A 6,779-nucleotide genomic window follows, 5' to 3' on the forward strand; every position below is an offset into this window, starting at 1 on the left:
TTTCTATCTTCCAACTGGAAACATAAGAATCTTAAAGCAAACCTAACGGGTTATCTTTTAATCTCCATTATTTTTAAGCTTTACATGGGCAAATGGGGGGGGGGGGGGATATGCAATTTAATCTACTACCAGCAAGTTTTAAGCCGCCCTATTGGCACACTGGTTAAACTCCTGGCTGCGAACTCAAAGGTCAGTGATTATAGCCACCACTGCTTTGCAAAGGCGAGATGAAGCAGTCAGCTTTCTTAAAGATTACAGCCTTGAAACCCCCTTTGGGACTGGTTCTACTCTGCCTTTATCATGTTGCTGTGTGGGAATTGACTCAATTGACAATGGCTTGGTTTCTGATTTACATACAAGTTTTACTGAAGCAAATGAGGTATCATATTAATGAACAGCAGGTGGCGCCAAAATACCATTTTGTTTTTACCATTGCTTTAACAATATAAAAGAAAAAAAGCTTAATAGAATTGAGATCGTGAGCTGAGGGGTGGTGGTTGTGGTTGTAAACTTTCATGTTCATATACCTATGGATTGATATCAATAACAATCTTCTATTGTTTAAGTACTTAATAAAAATTCATATAGCAACAAATAAAATACCTATACTGAATAGAAGTACTTTTAGGTTTATTAAAAAATTAACTATACAGTATTTCTTGAAAAGGAGCTTTGGTGGTGGTGCTGTCAGGTTAAGTACTGGTCTGCTAATCACAACACAGTAGTTCAAAGCCATGAGTAGCCCTGAAGAAGAAAGATGAGCCTGTTGGCCCTCCTTGGATGCCACTGTTTTGATTAGGGAACCTCCCCCCGCCCTTTTTTTGAAGGCTCCCTAATGAGTTTAAGAGAAGTGTATCACTGAGAACTTGTCTGTAGCCAGTGATCACAGACATATTTGGAATAAATCTGCGCATGCATGAGCTGCAACCGAAGTTTTTTTTTGTATTTGTTTTTCCCTTAAACTACAGTACTTTTTTACTTACTCATTTATAATGGTTTAGATGATAAACTCATAATTAATGACAAATGAAACTGATCAGAATCATCAGTACTTTTCCGTTACTCTTCACAGAACTATACAGGAGGGAAAAAAAGAAATACACAGGAGGGGAGAGGGGCATAGGGTGACTTCAAAAAGTCTATGGAAAATTTCCATTATCTTTTCATTCCATCTTTCCAAAAATGCTCCATTTCCTTGTTTCATTCCAAGATACATCAGTGTTAAACATTACCAAAATAAAATATGCCCAGAATTTGGATCATCTAAAAGTTCAAAATATTTACATATAAAAATTAAAATACAGAGAGTAGTTGAAAAAGAGGAAGACCCCTGATGTGCTCTATGGACACAGTGACTGCCACAATGGGCTTAAACATAACAACTGTGAGATGGTGCAGGGCTGGCAGTGTTCAGTTTTACTGTACATGGGGTCACTATGAGTCAGAAATGACTTGACAGCACTAATAACGACAACAAGATACACAAACAACTGTAGGAATTTGAGTGTTTAACTTGTGGCAAAGTCAACGAATGGTATAATATATGGACATTCCTAAAAAAGGTTCACTTTTATGGGTTAGGCTAAGATTAAACTAATTTACTATGATAGGTGATAAAGGGAGGAGGAAAAAAAACTTGGCAAGATTTTGAAATATAGGATATGGACAACATATATAGGAAAAGTGGAACATTTTTGTATATTGATAAATGTGGATGAAACCTTATGGAAGATTATGATCCAACGCCTATATACAAATAGCTGAAATAGTTTTACTGTGTCTCATGTGTGGTCCTCAAATAAAGCGCTTTCAACACAGGTGACAGTTTACACTCAGGCACAAAAATTTATTTTAATTTTTAACCATTTTTGAAGTTTCCAATTTCTCCTTTGAAAAGAATAATCGTAGAATGATACAGTATGCTCTTGATATTATGATCATTAGAAGATGTATAGTCACCGTTTTATAACGTGAGGCCCTTGGTAGTTGTTAGGTGCCTTCTGAACAATTCTGACTCATAATGAACCTATGCACAACAGGTGCAAACACTGCCTGATCACGAGCAGTTCACTCAGTGTTATGTTCGAGTTCACTGTTGCAGCCACCATGTCAATCCATCCCAACCAGGGTCTTCCTCGTTTTCCCTGACCCTCTACTTTGCCAAGCATAATGTCCTTTTCCAAGGACTGATCTCTCCTGATAGCATGTCCAAAGCATGTAGGCTCTTTTGTGAATTAAAGCTATTGCCTCAAATAAGTTCTCTGAACTCTCAGATTTCTTGAGCTTTTTCAGGTCCCAACTACTCCTTTTTTGCTGTCATATTGTTAGCCATCACTGCAAGCTGACTGTCCAAGAGGCACACTATAGAATCCCTTCCTCTATCATGAACCAAAGAGGAGAGCTGGCTACACATGTCTGCTTTTAAAGTAAAGATAATCAGGCACTAAAATGGGAGGAGCCTGGAAGATTTTCTAAATGAAGTACATGAACATATATCATAATGTTCTGACTCTGTCTTTTTTGCTTTTGTTTCTTAGATTTAAATACCTGAGACTACAGAGCAGCTTTATTCCAAATAGTTAAAATATTTCTTTTGATCATCATGGCTTGAGTACAGTCATTTAAGAAAACACGCAAGCAGTCTTCAACAACAGCACAGGACTAGATAGGGGATATATTTCTCACAGCTGGCTAATTATAAAGAAATGTAAATGACAATTACACACATATATTTTTAATCCCTATCAATTAAAAATTATCTTACCCTAGAGCATTAACCAAAGCTAATCAAAACTTTAGCCTCTTCAGCAGAGAGGATAAGCTAAAGGAAACTGTAACTGACGCAAAGTAACAATGTTCCACTGAAAGATGAAAAAGGAACCAACAAAAACCTAAAAGGTTTCATTCTTCCTATTTTTAATTTTTTAAGGATTCAGGTATAAGTGTGGAGGTTCTTAAAACTAGTTGTGCACTCAATCACCTGCAGACCTTGAAAAGGGCGAGGTGGGGGGGGACGATCCACCCTCACACTTCACTTCCTATGGATAGTCCGGCCATTTTATGGTAATTCCATATTCTGTGGGGGAAAGGGCAGGCCAACCCAATTTGGGCAGCTCCAGACAAAAGGCAGTTTGCTTTTTGGTTTCTGGAAAAGAAAGGTCCTTTCTTTTCTCTTCTCTCCTCTCCTCTCCTCTCCAGTCCTCACTCTATCAGCTGAGCTATGGAAGGGAGCTCTCCTTTTTAGATACAAATTAAGAAATGATGAATTAGTTATGGTAGGCAGCCATCCTGGATCTTAGGGGAACAAACTTAAGGTCCTTGTTGACTGAGTGGGCAGAACTAAGACAAACACAGAAACTCAGAGAGACAGGGCCATACCCATTGTATCATATCTGAAAACATGCAAGGAGCTATTTCTTATTGTTAAAGCCAGTCTGAATCAAATTTGAGTTACCAGCATCTAAAAGCATCCTGAATGCTGAAAAAGCTTCAATGCCTAGGATATATAGTCTAAATTTAAAACTACATTAGTATTAGTTCAATAATTCCTTCCCCCACCCCAACATTTCTGTTTTGTATTAGTCTAAATAAATTTCCTCCCTTGCCTCCAAACCTTTTAAAATATGTAAAAAAACAAACCTAAAACACTGCTGTTAACTCAATATGAAGCTGTCTCAAGTTAAAAATGATGTAGACCTGTTGGTATTACAAGAAAGTGAATGTGATAATTATCAACTTACAGTTCTACTTACTGTCAGGAATAAACACTATTTTACAGAAGTTTGTTCTAAGGCAGAACAGGAAGGACTATATGGAAATGTGTTTCCACAAGTGTTCTTAAATAGCTCACTTAAATATTCTGAAACAACCCAGTTACAGAAAACTTAAGTGAAACTTACAATCAAATAATAAGGAAATTAGGTTAATAACTGCTCTAAACAAAAAATGTGTAAGCATTTTTGGATTTATTACATACTTGAGTAAATCATTCTTGTATCTCAAAAATTTCACATAGTTTCTCCATCCCAAACAACAACAACAACAAAATCACTGCTCGTGGAGTCCACTTCGCCTCATAGTGATCTATAGGACAGGGTGGAACTGTCCCCTAAAGGTTTTTGAGACCAGCTGGTGGTTTTGAACTGAGACTGTTGTAATTAGTAGCCCAACACATAACTACTAACCCATTATGCCACCGGGGCTCTTTCCATTAAACAACATTTTAGGCTTTTGCACAACAATTTGCTAAGGTACTGGCTGAATTTGAAGAAATAGAGCATCCTCCAGGAAAGCCACCATAAAGATAAATGTAAAGAAGATCTTGCCATGTTACGTATTGTTTTGAACAAAATGGTAAGTGGTTTACAAATTGGCGTATCTGCTAGAAATTTTGATTTACACATTTACAAAGACATATGACTATACTGATCTTCAATTTTTATAGGATTACTAGCATAACTATGGTAGTTAAAACAAAATTTATCCCAAATTGATGTTTCTATTCATTAAATGTAAAAAGAAAAAACAGAAAAATCAAATGCTAATGATACTTCGTGAACCATATAAAAATAATGGAACAGAAACTACCCTTGAACTCATAATTAAAAATAATAAATACTCTTTCGCTGGGAGTCATGGCACTGCCAACATGGGCAAGTGTTGAGGTCTTTGTCCTGCTAGGAAGCTCCACAGCCACCGAGGGGACCAGAAATGGGCAAAAAAGCCCATTTAGGCACAGCTCTGAAAGCCAACCCCTTTGAAGGTGCTTCTCATGCACAGGAAATTGTGTTGGAAAAAGTGGGAGTGGAAGCCAAACAGCCAAATTCTGCCATTTGAAAGTGTGTCCATGTCCAGCTGATCAAGAACAGCAAGAAAATCATAGCCTTCATGCCCAATGATGGGTGCTTGAATTTTATTGAGGAAAACGAAGTTCTGGTGGCTGGATTTGGTTGCAAAGGTCATGCGGTCAGTGACATTCTTGGAGTCCGCTTTCAGGTTGTTAAAGTAGCATGTGTCACTTTTGGCCTTATACAAAGGCAAGAAGGAAAGGCCAAGATCCTAAGTTTGATGGTGAAATGTAATAAATTTTCTTTGCCAGAAAAATAATAGTATATTAAATAAGTGCCTACAGCTAACAAATTGTTACATGTAAGTATGGATTTCTATCCAGAAAGCCTACTTGGGTTGGATAAGTCACTAATTGAAATTCACTGTGCCAATGACAGGTATAGGAATTAGTTAGCTACCTGCCTCACAGGTGATAAAAGTTAAAGAAAAAAACTCAATACTTAATTCTGCTTTTCAGATTCACAAATGAATACATAGGTATAATTTATTGATCATGTATTATTTGCTTTATGAGATAAGATTTTCTTCATTTGGTTTTGCTAATATTTTAAAGTAAAATACTAACTTAACTAACGCTCAATCTGACTGTTCATTTTTATGTACGAACAATACACCTGGATATTCTTTAAACTATTCAAAGTTAAATGTCCTAAATTGAAAATAACTATTTTATTAACACAGTACATCACTGTATATACTCATATTTTTAATGCAGCGTCTGATACTGAGTAAGTACACTCTAAAATGCCTATAAATAATTTGAAACAAATTCAATTACACCAAAGTGACAAAAACTGCCACCATCCCAAATCTATTCACCTCTTCTAAAGATGTGGCAGGTATGTGCCACAGTAATGATTTCAAGCCTCAGAAGCCCATGAGGCCTTACTCTGTCCTACAGGGTCTCTGCTATCAAAACAGACTTGACAGCAGTGGGCTTCATGTGGTTGGACTACAGGTTTTCAGATAAGCAGATGAATATCTGGAAATATAACCTACACTTCTCAGCCTTGCTTATGCTAAACTGCCCACCTCACTAGGTTTTGGACAAAGGTATATAACAAAAACAAGTATCCTATATGACTTCTGGGACTATTTTAAAGTTAAGAAAGAGGGCTCCGACTCATCCTTTCTCCTACCTGCTATACAGAATATGAACAGATACTTGGATCCGAAGATAAAAGCCACATATTTAAAGACAGTGGAACACTAAAACCGGAGCCATGGTTTAAAATTGGAGCCCAGGTGATGATGTAGTTTTCATACCAGCTTTCAATTCTTGCCCCTATTATTTCTATCACAACAGAAAAGTAAACATCTAACTTTTTAAACAATTGTTGTTTGGGGTTTCCTGTCAACTCTAGCAAATGTAGTTTTAATTAATAATCATACAATATAAAAACATTCTCTAAAAGAATGGTGAGTGTGATTGGTGGGGCAAAAGGAAGGTAAAAGGAAACAGAGGAAAGATGTAGGAAGCAAAGCTATGGATAAACATAGATGTGTACATATGTAAATACATTAATCCATAAAAATAGAGGTACTGGTCTATGTACATATATTTATATTGCAATACACTGAAGTAGTGGATGGATACAATTAATGTGTGGATTGTTATAAAAGTTTAAGAGCCCCCAATAAAATGATGTTTTAATTTAAAAAACCCATAACATTCTCTATAAATGTGAAATCATAAATTAATTTGAGATATCAATGGAAGTAGCATAGATTATGTTAGTTAACAGAGTTTGTTCAAATCCCAGACAGGTACTTCATATATATGATCTTGGGGAGATTTGTTAGCATCATTTAGCCTCAAGCTATTGTGAGGATTAAATATAATGGAGATGAGGAAATGAAGGGAAAATATATATTGCAAAGACAGCTAAGAAAAACATGAACTGAGAAAGAAATCAAAATAGTATTTTAAA

General features: G+C 36.2%; 1 pseudogene; it reads left to right on the forward strand.

The window, feature by feature from the left end:
- The first annotated feature begins 4,648 nt into the window (after positions 1-4,648).
- LOC101641274 lies at positions 4,649-5,062 on the forward strand (annotated as a pseudogene).
- Positions 5,063-6,779: the final 1,717 nt, after the last annotated feature.

Source organism: Echinops telfairi, unplaced genomic scaffold, assembly GCF_000313985.2.
Source record: "Echinops telfairi isolate 266 unplaced genomic scaffold, ASM31398v2 ScPeMD7_7475;HRSCAF=8513, whole genome shotgun sequence".
NCBI classification, from domain to species: domain Eukaryota; kingdom Metazoa; phylum Chordata; class Mammalia; order Afrosoricida; family Tenrecidae; genus Echinops; species Echinops telfairi.